This window comes from Oryctolagus cuniculus, chromosome 11, assembly GCF_964237555.1.
Source record: "Oryctolagus cuniculus chromosome 11, mOryCun1.1, whole genome shotgun sequence".
NCBI lineage: Eukaryota > Metazoa > Chordata > Mammalia > Lagomorpha > Leporidae > Oryctolagus > Oryctolagus cuniculus.
This window is the reverse complement of record NC_091442.1, coordinates 95,235,753-95,251,432: the sequence shown is the minus strand read 5'-3', so window position 1 is coordinate 95,251,432 and position 15,680 is coordinate 95,235,753.

The window sequence follows — 15,680 nt, the reverse complement described above, 5'->3', positions numbered from 1 at the left end:
TGCATCAGGAACATCTGAAGGAACACCTGAGGAACATCTGAGCAGCCCCCGAGAGAGCCGGCCGGCAGTGTGCTGCTCCCCTGCGGAAGTGGGGAAAGTGGCAGGGGGAACCGCCCTTCCATGGAGGTGGAAGGGTCGGTAGCCAACCCGGGAAGAACCAGCAGCAAACCCGGGGAGGGCTGAGCAGATAAAAGAACAACGCAGGGTCCTGTGTCGTTCCTCCATGAAGAGGGGGAGCGACATAATGGTGCCGTGACTCGGATAGGAAACCCAGGAGAGAAGAAACGGGAAGAAGTGGAAAAATACCAGAGAGAGAGACTAGCAAAGAGCCTAGGGAAAAGCTGGACAGAAAAGGTGCCGGAAGAAGCTATTGAAAGCCTAGGCATAGACTCGGATACGGACTGTGGGAAAGAAGTTAGGATTAAAAGCGAAAGTGAAACCTGGAAGAAACATAGACTCGGATGCGGACTATGGCGGGGAAGCTAGGAGATTGAAAGTGAAAGTGAAAGCTAGAAGAAACTTGGATACAGACTGTGGGGAGAAGCCAGGAGAAATGAGAGGGGAATATTGTTGGAAGAAAAGTTAGGAAACATACCGGGTAGAGAAAAATGTTAGGGAGGATGAAGCCGCGGGGGCAGGCCGAGGCGTAGACGTAAGCTATGTTGGAATTCTTCAAGTCAGCCCGGGGAGCAAAAGGCGAAAAGCTAAAACCAGAGGCAGAGACGCGTCAGCTAGGTTGGAATCCATCAGATTAGCCCGGGGAGCAAAAGACGGGAAGCCAAACCGAAAGGCGCAGACGTGAGCTAGGTTGAATTCGCCAGGTTAGCCCTGGGAACTTAGACTGAATACCGGTGGCGGAAACGTGAGCTAGGCTGTGTGATTCGCGGAAGCCGCCGTGTGCAGAGAGAGCACGGGGCGTGAATAGATAGGGAACGCGGGGCTGGCGCGAAGGCCGTGGTGTGGGCGCAAAGGGCGTGGAGACCGCGGAGCATGCAGAGCCAGAGCCGGAAAGCAGCCTCTGGGCGAGGCGCCGAGAAGCAGCCTCGGGGCGGGCGCCGGGAAGCCGCAGGGATAAGAGAAATAGAAGTTTAGAAGTAAAATGAGAGAAATAGGAATGCTGGCAGATAGAAGTAAAATAGGAGAAATAGGAATGCCCGGAGATAGAGAAATAGAGAAAAATAAGGCCTCCCCACAACGTGGCAATGAGAGAGCTTGGATTCACTCTGCCTGATTAGTAAGACGATAAGCACCTGTGGGCGGCTGCAGGTCACTGAAGACAGGCACGTTGTCAACACCAATGGGTCTCCCCACAAGACGGCAATGAGAGGGCTTGGATTCGGTTTGCCTGATTGGTAGGGCTTGTAAGCACCTGCAGGCAGTTCTAGCAGAGCAGAGCATGCGCTGCAGGGTACCGAACACAGGCATGCATCAGCGCCTAAAAACCTCCTCACAACATGGCGAAGAGAGGACCTGGATTCGGTTTGCCTGATTGGTAGGGCTTGTAAGCACCTGTGGGCAACTCTAGCAAGCAGAGCAGAGTGTGTGCCGCAGGGCACCGAAGACAGGCGTGTATCAATGCCAAAAATAAAAAGAAAGGGGGATCTGTGGGGAGCAACTGGGAGCAACTCGGACTAGACTGTTACTGGAATTAAGACTTATTCTATGCATCTGCTCTCCCACAATATGGCGCTGGGAGAGGAGGAAACAGCTTCTACACAGCTGCCTCCAGTTCAACCAATAAACAGCAGGACCTGCTCCTGATTGCAGGAGAGCAGTGTACTCGGCGTGTGGGTAGCAGAGTTGGGATTGGTGGAAGAGGACTATAAAGGAGGAGAGAGACAATATGCATCAGGAACATCTGAAGGAACACCTGAGGAACATCTGAGCAGCCCCCGAGAGAGCCGGCTGGCAGTGTGCTGCTCCCCCGCGGAAGTGGGGAAGGTGGCTAGGGGGAACCGCCCTTCCATGGAGGTGGAAGGGTCGGTAGCCAACCCGGGAAGAACCAGCAGCAAACCCGGGGAGGGCCGAGCAGATAAAAGAACAACGCAGGGTCCTGTGTCGTTCCTCCATGAAGAGGGGGAGCGACAATTCTTCAGTTTTCTCATTTTGCACAAAATAAAATTGCAAAGATCATTGCAATTTATAATGAGATATTCATAGATACAGAGATGTGACTTAAGGTTGAGGAATTAATCTGAAAACCTGTGCTTCTATCTGGGTGTCTGTCAGGCAACTAACCCAGGCAACTATTTTCTATGAAAAATGGCCACAATTAATACATATTTATTATAACACCAGCCCATGATGAGAACCATGGCCTCCATGTGCTCTTCTGTGGGAGTGCACAGTGTCCACACTGGACAGCCATGGCACAGGACAATCCCCAATCCAGAAGTGCTGGCTCTAACATATCATGTGCAGCACTGAAGTCAGGCTTGTCCTAGGAAGGTGAACAGATCACAGCAGAGCCTAGAATCCCTGAAAGACAACATCGAGACACAGTTTATCTACTGTGCTCCCCTGACATGTGGCAGATACTATGTTTTACATGTGTTATCTTGTTTAGTCCTCCCCAGAACCCTATGAAGTAGGTATTGTTAACATCTTCCTTTTGCAGATAAGTATCTGAGGCACAGAGGGGTTATGCAGTCAGTCCTTAGGTACACATTTCTGAAACCACCAGTAAGAGTGAAGCCCAGGTTCTTTGAATTCAAAGCATACTCTCTTAACTTTACTGAAATCAAAACACATGACGTACATTTATATGAACAACAAGGGAAGATCTGGAGCTTGGAGATGATGGATGTGTGGAGGGAGGGCAGCTTACTTTGACAGCCCCATGATTTCGTCATTCTGGTATGCTGCCTAAATGGCATGGAATATGATCCTGGATGGATTCTGGCTAAGAATGTTGGCTGATAAGAATGGCTAAATGTGTTGTATGTCCCAGGGATAGGGTGTGTTGTCTATTTTCAGGGCCTAGCTGCTCTCTTCAACTTGACCCAGATAAGTGCCAGACACAGGAGCACAGGTGCAAGATCAGCTGGCTTGTTCTTGGAATTTTCCTGCAAAAAAAAAATAGTTTGAGGAAAACAACAGCTTCCTATGACCTCATTCTGCTTAAAATTCCTGGATATGTCTCTTATTTCCTTTTTGGTTCCACACTTTTTCTTGCTTACTTTTAGACTAAATTAAACTTCTTTAAACAGAAACAGGGATCAGTTTCATAAAGAAGTGGTGTTTTTTTTTTCCTGAACATTTTGAAGTACAAAGCCAAAGTATCGTATTTAATTGATCCCAATAACTGCCTGATTCAGCTTTTGCCAAGATAGACAACTTTTCCACGGAAGATGATTCGCAGAGTTTCTACATTGGAATCACTGGGCATGTTTATTAAATTCAGTCATTCATTCATCAGTGAATATCTACTGAGTATGTATTGTGATCACAGACATTGTCTTAGACTTTGAGTTGAGGGCCTTTTCCTATACCTTCTGAATTAGTGCCTCTGGAGGTAGTGACCTTAGTCTGCTTAATGCTGCACTAAGAGAATACCTGAAAGGGGAGTAACTTACATAGGACAGAAATTTATTTCTCATGATTGTGGAGAACGGGAAGCCTTCCATCAAGGCTCTGGCAGGTTCAGTTGCATGGTCAAGGCTACTCTGCTTCCAAGATGTCAACTTGATTCTGCATCCTTTGGAAAGGAGGAACCCTGTGTCCTCCCCAGCAGAAAAGGAGAGGGAAACTACTCCTGAAGACTCTTTTAATAGGACTCTAATTCATTTGTGAGGGAGGAGCCCTTAAATCATAATCAGTTTCTAAAGAACCCACCTTCTACTACCATCAAATGAATTTAGAAGGGACACCATATTCAAACCATACAGTGAGGCTAGAAACACTCATTTTAATTCATTTCAGGTTTCTTAAAAAATGTATTTATTGAAAGGCAGAGTTATATAGAGAAAGAGAGAAGGAGATAGTGAAAAATCTTCCATTTTCACTATCCAAAGGTCTGCAAAGGCTGGGCTGGACCATGCCAAAGCCAGGAGCCCAGAATTCTATCCTGGACTCCCACATGGGTGGCATGGTTCCAAGTATTTAGGTCATCATCCGTTATCTTCCCAGGTGCATTAGCAGGTACCAGGATTGGAAGCAGAGCAGTTGGGACTCAAATAAGTGGTCATATGGGATGTTGGCATTGCAGGCAACAGCTTAACCTGCTGTACCACAGTGCTGGTCTCAAAATAATTATGGTGTTCCCATTTCATTAAGCAGGTAAGGCAGGAAAGTGGGGATGTGGATGAGACAAAGTTAAAGGGCTTCCTGCATGTGGTACATACCACTTCTACCTACGTTTCATCACACAGAATTCAACCACCAGCACACAGCTAACTTTAAAGGATACTGGCGGTCGGTGCCACGGCTCAATAGGCTAATGTTTTTGTGTAAAGTAGGGGTCTGTTTCATGCTTCTGCATATAGAGCCAGTTTTCCCAGCACCATTTGTTGAAGAGACTGTCCTTGCTTCAGGGACTTATTTTAGTTCCTTTGTCAAAGATAAGTTGGTTGTAGATACATGGGTTGATTTCTGGAGTTTCTATTCTGTGCCATTGGTCTGTCCATCTGTTTTTGTACCAGTAGCAGGCTGTTTTGATTCTAACTACCCTGTAGTATTTCTTGAAAACTGATATTATGGTACCCCGGTTTTGTTTTTGTTTTATAAAATTGCTTTAGCTATTTGAGGTCTCCTGTGTCTCCATATGAATTTCCGCATCATTTTTTCTATATCTGAGAATATCCTTGGTGTTTTGATTGGTATCACAATGAATCTGTAAATTGTTTTTGGTAGTATGGATATTTTGATGATATTGATTTTTCCATGAACATGGAAGATTTTTCCATTTTTTGGTGTCATCTTCTATTTGTTTCTTTAATGTTTTGTAATTTTCACTGTAGAGGTCTTTGACCTTAGTTAAATTTATTCCAAAGTATTTTATTTTTTGTAGATATTATGAATAAGTTTGATCTTAGAATTATTTCTCAGCCTTGACATTGTCTGAATATACAAAGGCTATTGGTTTTTTGTTGTTGTTGTTAATTTTATATCCTGCCACTTTGCCAAACTCATTTTTATGAGTTCAGTAGTCTCTTAGTGGAGTCTTTTGGATCCCCTATATATAGAATCATGTCATCTGAAAATAGGGATAGTTTGACTTCCTGCTTCCCAATTTGTATCCCTTCAGTTTCTTTTTATTGCCTGATGGCTCTGGCTAAAGCTTCCAGGACTATATTGAATAGCAGTGGTGTGAATGGGAATCCTTAACTGGTTACATATCTTAGTGGGAATGCTTCAAACTTCTTCCCATTCAGTATGATGCTGGTTTGGGTTTGTCATAAATTGCCTTGATTGTTTTGAGGAATGTTCCTTTTATACCCAATTTGCTTAGAGTTTTCATCTTTAAAGGGTGTTGGCATTTTATCAAATGCATTCTCTGCATCTATGGAGAAAACCATATTGTTTTTTCTTCTTCAGTTAGTTAGTGTGATGTATCACATTGATTGATTTGCGAATGTTGAACCATCCCTACATACCACATGGTCTTGGTGAATGATCTTTCTGATGTGTTATTGGATTCATTTGGCTAGAATTTTGTTGAGAATTTTTGCATCTATGTTTATCAGGGAAATTGGTCTTTAGTTTTTCTCTGTTGCATATTTTCAGGGTTTAGGAATTAAATTGATGCTGGCTTCATGGAAAGAATTTAGGAGGATTCCCTCCCTTTCAATGGTTTTGAATAGCTTGAAAAGAACTAGAGTTAGTTCTTCTTTAAATGTCTGGTAGAATTCAGCAGTGAAGCTGTCTGGTCCTGGATTTTTATTTGCTGGGAGGGTCTTTATTACTGATTCAATTTCCATCTTGGTTATGGATCTGTTTAGGTTTTCTGTGTTTTCGTGGCTCAATTTAGGTGGATTATATGTGTACAGGAATCTACCCATTTCTTCTAGTTTTCCTGATTTGTTGCCATACAGCTCTTTGTAGTAATTTCTGATGATTCTTTTTATTTCTGTGGTATCTGTTGTAATCTTTCCTTTTCCATCTCTACTTTTATTAATTTATGTCTTCTCCCTCTTTTTTTTATTTTTATTTTTTTTTTGGTTAGTTGTGCCAATGGCATGTCAATTTTATTTAAAAAAAAACAGTTCTTTGTTTTACTGATCTATTTTTTGGATTCAATTTTGTTTTTTTCTTCGGTAATTTAGTAATTTATTTCCTCCTACTACTTATGGGTTTGGTTTGCTGTTTTTCTTCTAGATCCTTGAGATGCATTGATAGCTCATTTATTTGGTGCCTTTCTAGTTTCTTAATGTAGGCACCAATTGCTATAAGCTTTCCTGTTAACAGTGCTTTTGCTGTACCACATAAGTTTGATGTGTTTTATTGCCATCTTCATTCATTTCCCAAAAATTTTATTCATTTTTATTTTGATTTTTTCTATGACCCACTGTTCATTCAGGATCATGTTGTTCAGTCTCTATGTGTTTGCATATGATCTAGAGATTCTCGAGTTGTTGATATCCAGCTTCATTCCATTATGTCAGAGAAGATGCATGATATGAATTTGATTTTTTTAGAATTTGCTGAGACATGCTTTGTGACGTAGCATGTGGTCAATCCTGTAGAAAGTTCCATGCACTGGTAAGAATGTATATTCTGCAACTATAGGATGGACAGGTCTGTAGATATCTGTTAGTTCCATTTGGTCTATAGTGTCAATTAACTCTGTTGCTTCCTTGCTGAGTGTCCATGTGGTTGATCTGTCCATTGCTGAAAGTGAGGTATTGAAATCCCTCGTTATTATTGTATGTGAGTCTATGTCTCCCTTTAGATACATTAGCATTTCTTTTAAATAGCCAGGTGCCCTGAAATTAGGTGCATGCATGTTTATAATAATGACATCTTCCTGTTGAATTGATCCCTTAATCATTACATAGTGCCCTTTGTCTGTTTTAACAGTTTTTGTGTTAAAGTCTGTTTTGTCTAATTTAGGAAGGCTATACCAGCTCTCTTATGTTTTCTGTTAGCATGGAATATTTTTTTTCCATCTTTTCACTTTGTCTTCACATACCGTTGTTGGTGAGACGTGTTTCTTATAGGCAGCAAATTGATGGATTTTGTTTTTGAATCCACTCAGCCAGTTTATGTTTTTTAACTGGAGAGTTGAGCCCATTTACATTTAACGTGACTATTGATAGGTGACAACATTGCCCTGCCATTTTTCCATAAATGCTCTTATTGTTTACTTTGGATTTTCTTTGAACTTTTACTGGGAGATTTTCTGCCTTCACCTTCTTTCATACTGATGACCATGTTTCTGTGTTTCTGTGTGTAGCAAATGCTAAGGATCCTTAGCATCTTTTATAAGGCTGGATGAGTGGTGACAAATTCTTTCAATTTCTGTTTGTATTTTCAAGAGATGATTCTTACATTTACAAATTTTTAGTGTGCTCTTTTTGATCTTGTAGTTTCAATCTAAAAGGAAGAATTACTCTACCCTTTGAGCCCTTCTGTTATCGAATAGTGGCTAACAGTTTGTTAGAGGAAGAGTGACTAAGACTCTCTGTTGGTGTAAATTTCCTTCAGCCCAAAGCATACAAGAATAAATTACTGACATCAGGAGTATTTACTAAACTTGTGCTTAGGATTATTTTTCTTCTATTTTTGAAAAGTTAAAAAATTACATACACCATCACATCCTGTTTTGGCATGAAGGCTCACACCACTGTCTCAGCTTAAATTTCTGTGGCCTCCTATCCTTTGTGAGTAGTGAGTTTCTCTGTGTGCTGCCATGTCTTGTAGGTTTGGGGAAGGAAAAGAGAGGAGTCAAAATATGTAACAGAATATGATACTGTGGATACCTCTTTCAGATGGGCACTGAGCCTAGCAGTGGCTGAGCTAGATGACCTTGAAAGCTCCTTGCAAACTTAAAAGTCTCATAATCATCACAAAGAAATTGATTCCAGCTCCAGAAACACTGTACCAACCCAAGAATTGGGAATACTCTGAGTCCTGAAATATTCGTTCTATGCACTCTCTCTTCAGATCAAGAAATATGTCCTTTCTTCTCAATAGCTCTTTGGTCATCACTACTCCCCTGTCACCCTCTCTGTGACCATTAAAGCCTGACTTTGGAACAGAACCACTGAATTCCCTGAGTTTCTTTACTAAAGTCAATCTTTGGTAATGATTTTTTTTATCTAATGTACTTGCCTTTTCTTAGCAGTTAAAAACAACAATAATAGTAATACTAACAGCTAATGTGAATTGAGCACATACTATGCATCAGGAACATACCGTGGGATGGGTACTATATTACTAACCACTTGTTACAGAAAAGGAAACTGAGTGTTATAACTAGGGTTTACATAGTGACAGAGGCACTAAATAGGCACTTCTTAGTGTAGAATGCAAATTATTATTCACACATGGGCAAAGGCCCTGACATTCACCACCCCCAGAGATTGCTGGCTCAAACTGCCATTGTAAAGTCTCAGATGACATGCACACTATAGCTTTGTGTGGACACTTATAATTAATTCTCCCAACTTTGACATATCATGCTTCAGTAAATATTAAACCAGTGGTTAATAAGAGGCTAGAAGGTGTTTTGGTGTTGTTACAAAATCATGAGCATAAAATACTGGACAACACTTGAATTGGTGGCTCCTCAAAAAATTGTAAAGGATCTCATGTAGCATTTTAGCATGATGACTTTAAAAAGCATATTAAAGGCCAAGGCCATTAATCTCTTTAGTTCATCTGAGGTGGAAGTGGGGAAACCCCAAGAAACAGAACAACCCAATCACCTTTTCATGCAGCCCACATGCACAGATGATTTCTGAGAAATGAACTCAACTTTTAAAGGTTTCATGATCAGCTGTTGGACGATATCCGGCACCAACTTAACCACTAATCTCAGATCTCATAGCAACACAGAACTCCTGGAACCTAAAAATAGTCCTGCCTACAGCTCTTTTCACTTCTTATCACTTGAGCAAAACATGTGCAAGAAAGGTGTCTGTCAGCCAACAGCTGCTAATTTTCAGAGAAGGAGTGGATGTGTGGCTGTTTCCATTTTATCAGCCACCATCTAATCCAGCCGTATTAGCACTACTATTTTCCTAGCCACTTCTATCTATGCACATTTCCTTTCATCCAAGAGTCTGCTGGGCTCTTTCAAATGCACTTGCACATGCGATGTTTTCATAGGGCTTAACATTGAATGAGATCTTCCTTAATCCCAACCCTTCTCCACTTTATTTTATTTCTTAACATTTTCCTTTTGTAGAAACACATTGGAGGCTAATCTCCAAAGCCTTGAGAGAGATTCACACAAGAAAGGCTTTTTGACTTCACTCGGACTTTAACCTGTCTCAGGCCTTGGATATGGTCTGATCACAACTCCTCATTTCTTCTGCCCTTGACCTTAGCTAGAGACTCTGCTGCTGTAAAGTGGATTACTCCTGAACAAGGGCAGAGTTTCCATTGTGATAACATTGCTCCCATCCATGATAGCTCTGGGACACACAGCCTGAGTATGCCTTGCTTGATAGAAGGTCAAATGTCTTTTTGAGTAGAATTCTCAACCAAAGAAAACATTGTGGGCTTGCCTGAGAACAAATTACATCAGCAGAAAAAAATCAATAAAGAAATATTAATGGAGCATATTGTTTGAATTTGTTGCAACAGGGAGGTATTGATTTATGATGAAAGACTTTTAAATTGTATATTCCTGGGTCATATAAATGGCTGGCTCATGAAGTAGATTTAATATAAAGAAAGAACACACAAAAATCCTATCCCTCCCCTAATTTCTGCCAAGCTCTGTCTTGAGTATAAACAATACCCAACTTAATTATTTTTTGACTTTATGATGACGTAAAAGCAATTCAGCAGAAATCATACTTTGAATTTTGATCTTTTCTATATCAAGTCATATGCCATATAATATTCTCTCCAATGCTTGGCAGTGTCTGGGCCACTGTTCCCAGTCAGGTACATAATCATGAGGGGAAATAATTGACAGTTTGAGCATACTGTGTTGCTCATACAGTATCCATGTTGCTTTGCTATGATGTTAGCTAGTTTAGATGTATTGCGTATATTTTCTACTTGCAATGTTTTCAGCTGATTGATGGGTTTATAAAGATGTAGCCTGATTTTAAGTTGAAGAACATCTGTAGTTATGTTCTGCCTTCACATTCTCTGCCACTGAATGGACTTGGACATTTTTTCCCTACAATTTCCATATGTTCTTGCTTTAAGGTAGAAGCAGCCAAGGTGCATTTTTCTTTGCTGTGAGGGAGTTAAGGCTTGAAGTTCATTAAGGGTCAGAGTTGATAAGCTGAGCTTAACATATACTGAAAAACTACCTTTAAACCCCAAAGAAAAAAATCCAACAGAAGAGATTTTGTTCATAAAGATTAAGTAGAAGTAACATAATGCAGAGGAACCAAGGGTTTGATGCAATCCAGTTCAATTTGTGAGTAATCATTATTTACAATGGATAAAAAATTCCTGTTGAGAGAAATTTCTCCTGCTTTGAATGCAAATCTGAAGATGAAGAAGTGTTAAAAAGAGGAGGAAGAGGAAGAGAAGAAGGAAGATGAGAAGGTATGGCAACCATACCACCACTTGTAAAGCAATCAAAAAGTGGATCTGTTAGTTCTCTTTCTTCCCCTCAACAATTCAATCTCAACTGTCTTCCCACCTTGATACTCACCAAATCATAGGAACACAAGAAAGCAAGTTCATCCTAACTGTCTGTCCCAACAATACACCATAATGCCATCTCTCCCTGGAGTGTTAGAAGGGCACTAACATTTACTGGACTCCTGTTACAGTCATTTACTCTCTTAGGAATTCCGCATGTTATTTTAAAGATTTTATGTATTTATTTGAGAGGCAGAGTTATAGACAGAGAGAGAGAGAGAGAGAGACAGAGAGAGAGAGAGAAGTCTTCCATCCACTGGTTCACTCCCAAAATGGCCGTAATGGCTGGAGCTGTACCAGTCTGAAGCCAGGAGCCAGGAGGTTCCTCCAGGTCTCCCACATGGGTGCAGGGGCCCAAGTACCTGGGCCATCCTCCACTGCTTTTCCAGGCCAAAGCAGAGATCTGGATCAGAAGAGGAGCAGCCAGTACCAGAACCAGTGCCCAGATGGGATGCCGGCACCATAGGTAGAAGTGAACTTACTGTGCCACAGCACCGCCCTGGAAATCTGCATGTTTTAGGTGCATAATTTCATCTAATTCTAAAACTTACAAGGTGTGAAATGTTATTCCAACTGTTTAAAATTAGAATCAAGAGACTCAGAATTTTGCCCAAGGACACACAGCTAACAAGTGAAGAGCTAGCATTTAAATCATCATATCGACATTACCAAAAGTAGGTTTTTCTCATCATCCCATATGCACTTCACCTTCTCCACTGCCAGCAGATTAACCTGGTATTTTCTTTACAATTTGATAGAACTGTTTTTGCATAGTTTGCCATTAATGGGCCTCCTATACCTACTAATGTCCCTATGCCTCATTGGTGAGCTGCAGCCCATGAATGTACAGTTTGTAGGTCACTTTCCCAATGTGGCTATGCACTTAGATTTCTTACCGCTGAATGTAAGACAGACTGTTTCTCAGACATAAACAACAACCTTTCCACTCACTGGAAATACTGACAGTCATGACACGATAAAAGGCTCTCATTGAAAATGCAAGTGCTTGGAAATGTGGGAAATTAATAAAGACTGCTTTTATGTGATTTGATAACATGGGCTAAATATATCTGTTTTCATATCTGATCATTAGAAATTGGTAACATCCATGTTGCTATTTTTTAATTATTTTTTATTTTTATAAGGTTCACAAATTTCATGTATGCCATATACATAGATTTAGTAGTATAATGACACTTCCCACCCTAACCCATCTCCCATGCTCCCACCCTCCCTTCTCCTTCTTTATTCTTTCTTTTAATTTTTATAATGATATACATTCAGTTTATTTTATAATCATAAGATCAACCTTTCACTAAGTAAAGAATTCAACAAATAGAAGAAAAAAAAACCCACTGTTCCTCAATAGTAGAGACAGGGCTGCAAACAATAACCAACTCAATTTCAGCCATATCTATTACATTTTTATACTCTGTTAGTTATCACAGATCAGAGAAAACATATGATATTTTTCTTTTTGGGACTGGCTTATTTCCAGTTGCATCCATTTTGTTGCAAAAGACAAGATTTCATTCATTTTTATGGCTGAGTAGTATTCCATAGTGTATTTATACCACATTTTCTTTAAACAGAATGGCTCTCATACACAAATCAAAAGACAATAAATGTTGCCGAGGGTGTGTGGAAAAAGGTATCCTAATTTGCTGTTGGTGACAATGAAAACTAGTACAGCCATTGTGGAAGACACTCTGGAGAATCTTCAGAAAGATGAAAATAGATCTACCTACCATATTGGTATTTTCAGCTTTGTGTTTGAGGAGCCTTTTAAAAATAAAGTGGTAGATTCTGCTGCTGGGTGTCCATAGACCCTTTAACTGAGATGACTGAGATGGAAGGAAAGCTCCCTAGATTGTTGAATTTGGCCGAGTAGTTTTCAAGGAAAGAAAGTCAGGGAGAGGACATCCCATAACAACCCTAATGAGTACAGAGGGGAAAGGAACTAGAGGAGAGATCACCTCAGTCGAGTGTTTTGTGCCAGGTGCTTGGTTTGTCATTTGACTAAATTTATTTTCTTCATTCTTCTAAAGGAATAAACATTCTACACACATCACCACCACAACCTAGACTCCAGGAGCAATATTTTGTTTTGGCTCCCCAGGTTGTTGGGTGATGCAGCTGGGTTTGAACCCATGTCTCCCTGCACTATCTTCACTACACTGCATAAATGCCTAATGAGAAAGACTCTGTTTGGAGCCTGGGGAATTAAAGAGTTACAGGGTATGTACTCTGTGTTCCAGAGATCTGCTATCTTCAGGATACAGATGTAAAAGATCAGTAACAACATACACTTGCAAGAAGGCCAAACATCAAAACAAACAAACAAAAACACAAACAAACAAACAAAAGGAATGGGGAATGGAAGCTCAGAAAAGCCCAGAGATCTCAACTGAAGGAACAGTCCTTAGGAAGGACAGACGAAAGAGGATCAAAAGAAATCTGAGGACTTAGATACCTAGAGAAGAGGTCAGCAGTTGCCCCATACCGGGGACCACCTTGAGCCAAGACAAACAAGTTGGGGAACAAGGTGCATGATACTTCTTGTTTCCAGGAGCATAGAAGGGGAGCTGAAAAATGTCCCTTTGGAGGTGACATGAGACCCTTGCTCTAAGTCTAAGCACCAGTTTCATGTACCATCACCTGGGTACTTGCTAGAAATGCAGAATTTTTGGATGTGTGCCTGATCTACTGCATTAGAAGCTGTATTTCTACAAGATTTCCCATGTGATTTGAAGGCACATGAAAGATCAAGAAAGACCACCTTATATAAATAGGTCTACTCTTAAAAAAATTATTTATTTGAAAGAGAGAGAAGGAGAGGCAGAGAGAGAGAGAGAGAGATCCTCTATCCGTTGGTTCACTCCCCAATTGGCTACAATGGCCAGAGCTGTTGTCAATCTGAAGCCAGGAGCCTGGAGCTTCCTCCAGGTCTCCCATGCAAGTGCAGGGACTAGGATTTGGGCCATCTTCCACCGCTTTCCTAGGCCGAAGCAGAGAGCTGGTTCAGAAGTGGAGCAGCAGGGTCTCACATATCAGATGCTGGCACTGCAGGCGGTGGCCTTACCCACTATGCTACAGTGCATACCCCAAGGTCTACTCTTCTTATTTTTGTTTTATAGATCCCACAATAATGGGGTGGGTGTTTGACCTAGTGGTTAGGATGTCACTTGGGGTGCCTTTATCCCATGTTGGAGTACTTGGATTTGATTCCCAGCTCTGATTCCTGATACCAGCTTCCTGCTAAGGATGACCCAGGGAGGCAGCAGTAATGGCTTAAATAATTGGGTTCCTGCTACCCTTAGGGAAATTTGAGTTCAGTTCCCTACTTCCAACTTAAGACTGACCCAATCCTGGCCATTGTGGGCATTTGGGGTGTGAGCTAGTGGATGTAAGGGACTTGCAAGTTATCACTCCAATGAAAAGAAAATAGAGCAAACTGAAAAACCAGCTCTTCATAGAGCTTTTAGAGGATTGAGGTCACAGGAGTGTGCATATGTGCTCTCTCAAATAAATAGAAAATTAATAAATATTTAAGAATCTCCAAATATCAGTGGCTTAACACAACAAAGTTTGATTCAAAAATAGGAATTGGATCTCACAATAAGGCTGAACAGTCTTAAAATTCAGTCTTTCTGCCCTTTTGTTCTCCTTCCCCCTTCTCTCCTTGCTCTTTGTGTAGAGGCGTAGGTGGCTGTTGGTGAACTTGAGACTTTAGTGATGCTTCTTTTCTGCTGCTTTACTTAAAACCAACATCCTCTTTCTGCAACTTCTGTAGATTACTGACTTCTCCCTTTTCGCTGGAATTCACTGATCCGTGAATGTCACACTTAAGAATGTGGCAAACGCATTTTGCTCTCAAATATCTACAGAATAGAACAACTCAGTTGCCTTCCCAGGGGAGAGCCCTAAACCATTGGCCTTCATGGAACAGTCATTGACATCACAAGAGAATGGTCTGTGTTAGTAGTGTTCATTTTGAGCTTTGAAGAGCAATGGGCCTGTTGGGAAACAAAACATGTCAAAAAGAAGCAATTCCAAACTTTAGGCCTTACCGGTGATTTACCCAGTTTGTTCGATTCAGACTCTTGATTCTCATTGATTTTATTTGTTCTTAAACTTGGGTCCACAACTACCATTTGGGAAGATTTCAGGTTTAGGGGAAGCAAGGGAAGATGAAACTTCTCTCAGAGCTGTTCTGGTTTCAGATCTGGTGTGTAAAGGGCTTACAAGTTATCCCTCTGGTGAGAAGAAAATCAAGTGATGTGAACATCAGCAAGTCTTCTCAGAGCCAGCAGAGGGTTGAGGTCACAGGGCATACTGCTGCCCTCAAAAGTGATGAGACAGACACATGGGTATGGGGAATTTCAACTCAGCAAGAGCAGGTGTCCCAGGGTAGAAACCTCTGCAGAAACCAGTGACATGCACTAAGATTGACAAATTGCTGGAGGCTCTGTGTGAGGGGGCCTTGTCTTAGGTACTGCCCACACTTTCTTGAGTTTTAGCTTTCTCAGGTTTGATACAGAGCCACTCTCCCAAACAACTGGAGGTGTTGCTATAGAACCCCCAAAACTGGGTCTGCTCACCCTACATGCAGAAAGCCAGTCACTGACAATGGGGTAGTAGAAGGAGTTTATGACATTGAGCTGAGTAAGGAGCCAGAAGCTGTTGCTTAATTCTGGGTTCCCCAAGAGCTTAGGGTTATGGGTTGAAGTGGGGGTGAGAAGCGTATGTTCAGCGGGTGTCCAGATGCCTGGTTGTTTGTCGGTGCTCATGGTCTTCCTTTGGTAGGCAGTACTGTGTTATATAAGGGATTTTTAGAACTTGGGCTTCAGTCAGTCTGGGAGCTACATGCGGGTAGTAATTACCTTCTGCCCCAGAACTGGAATTGC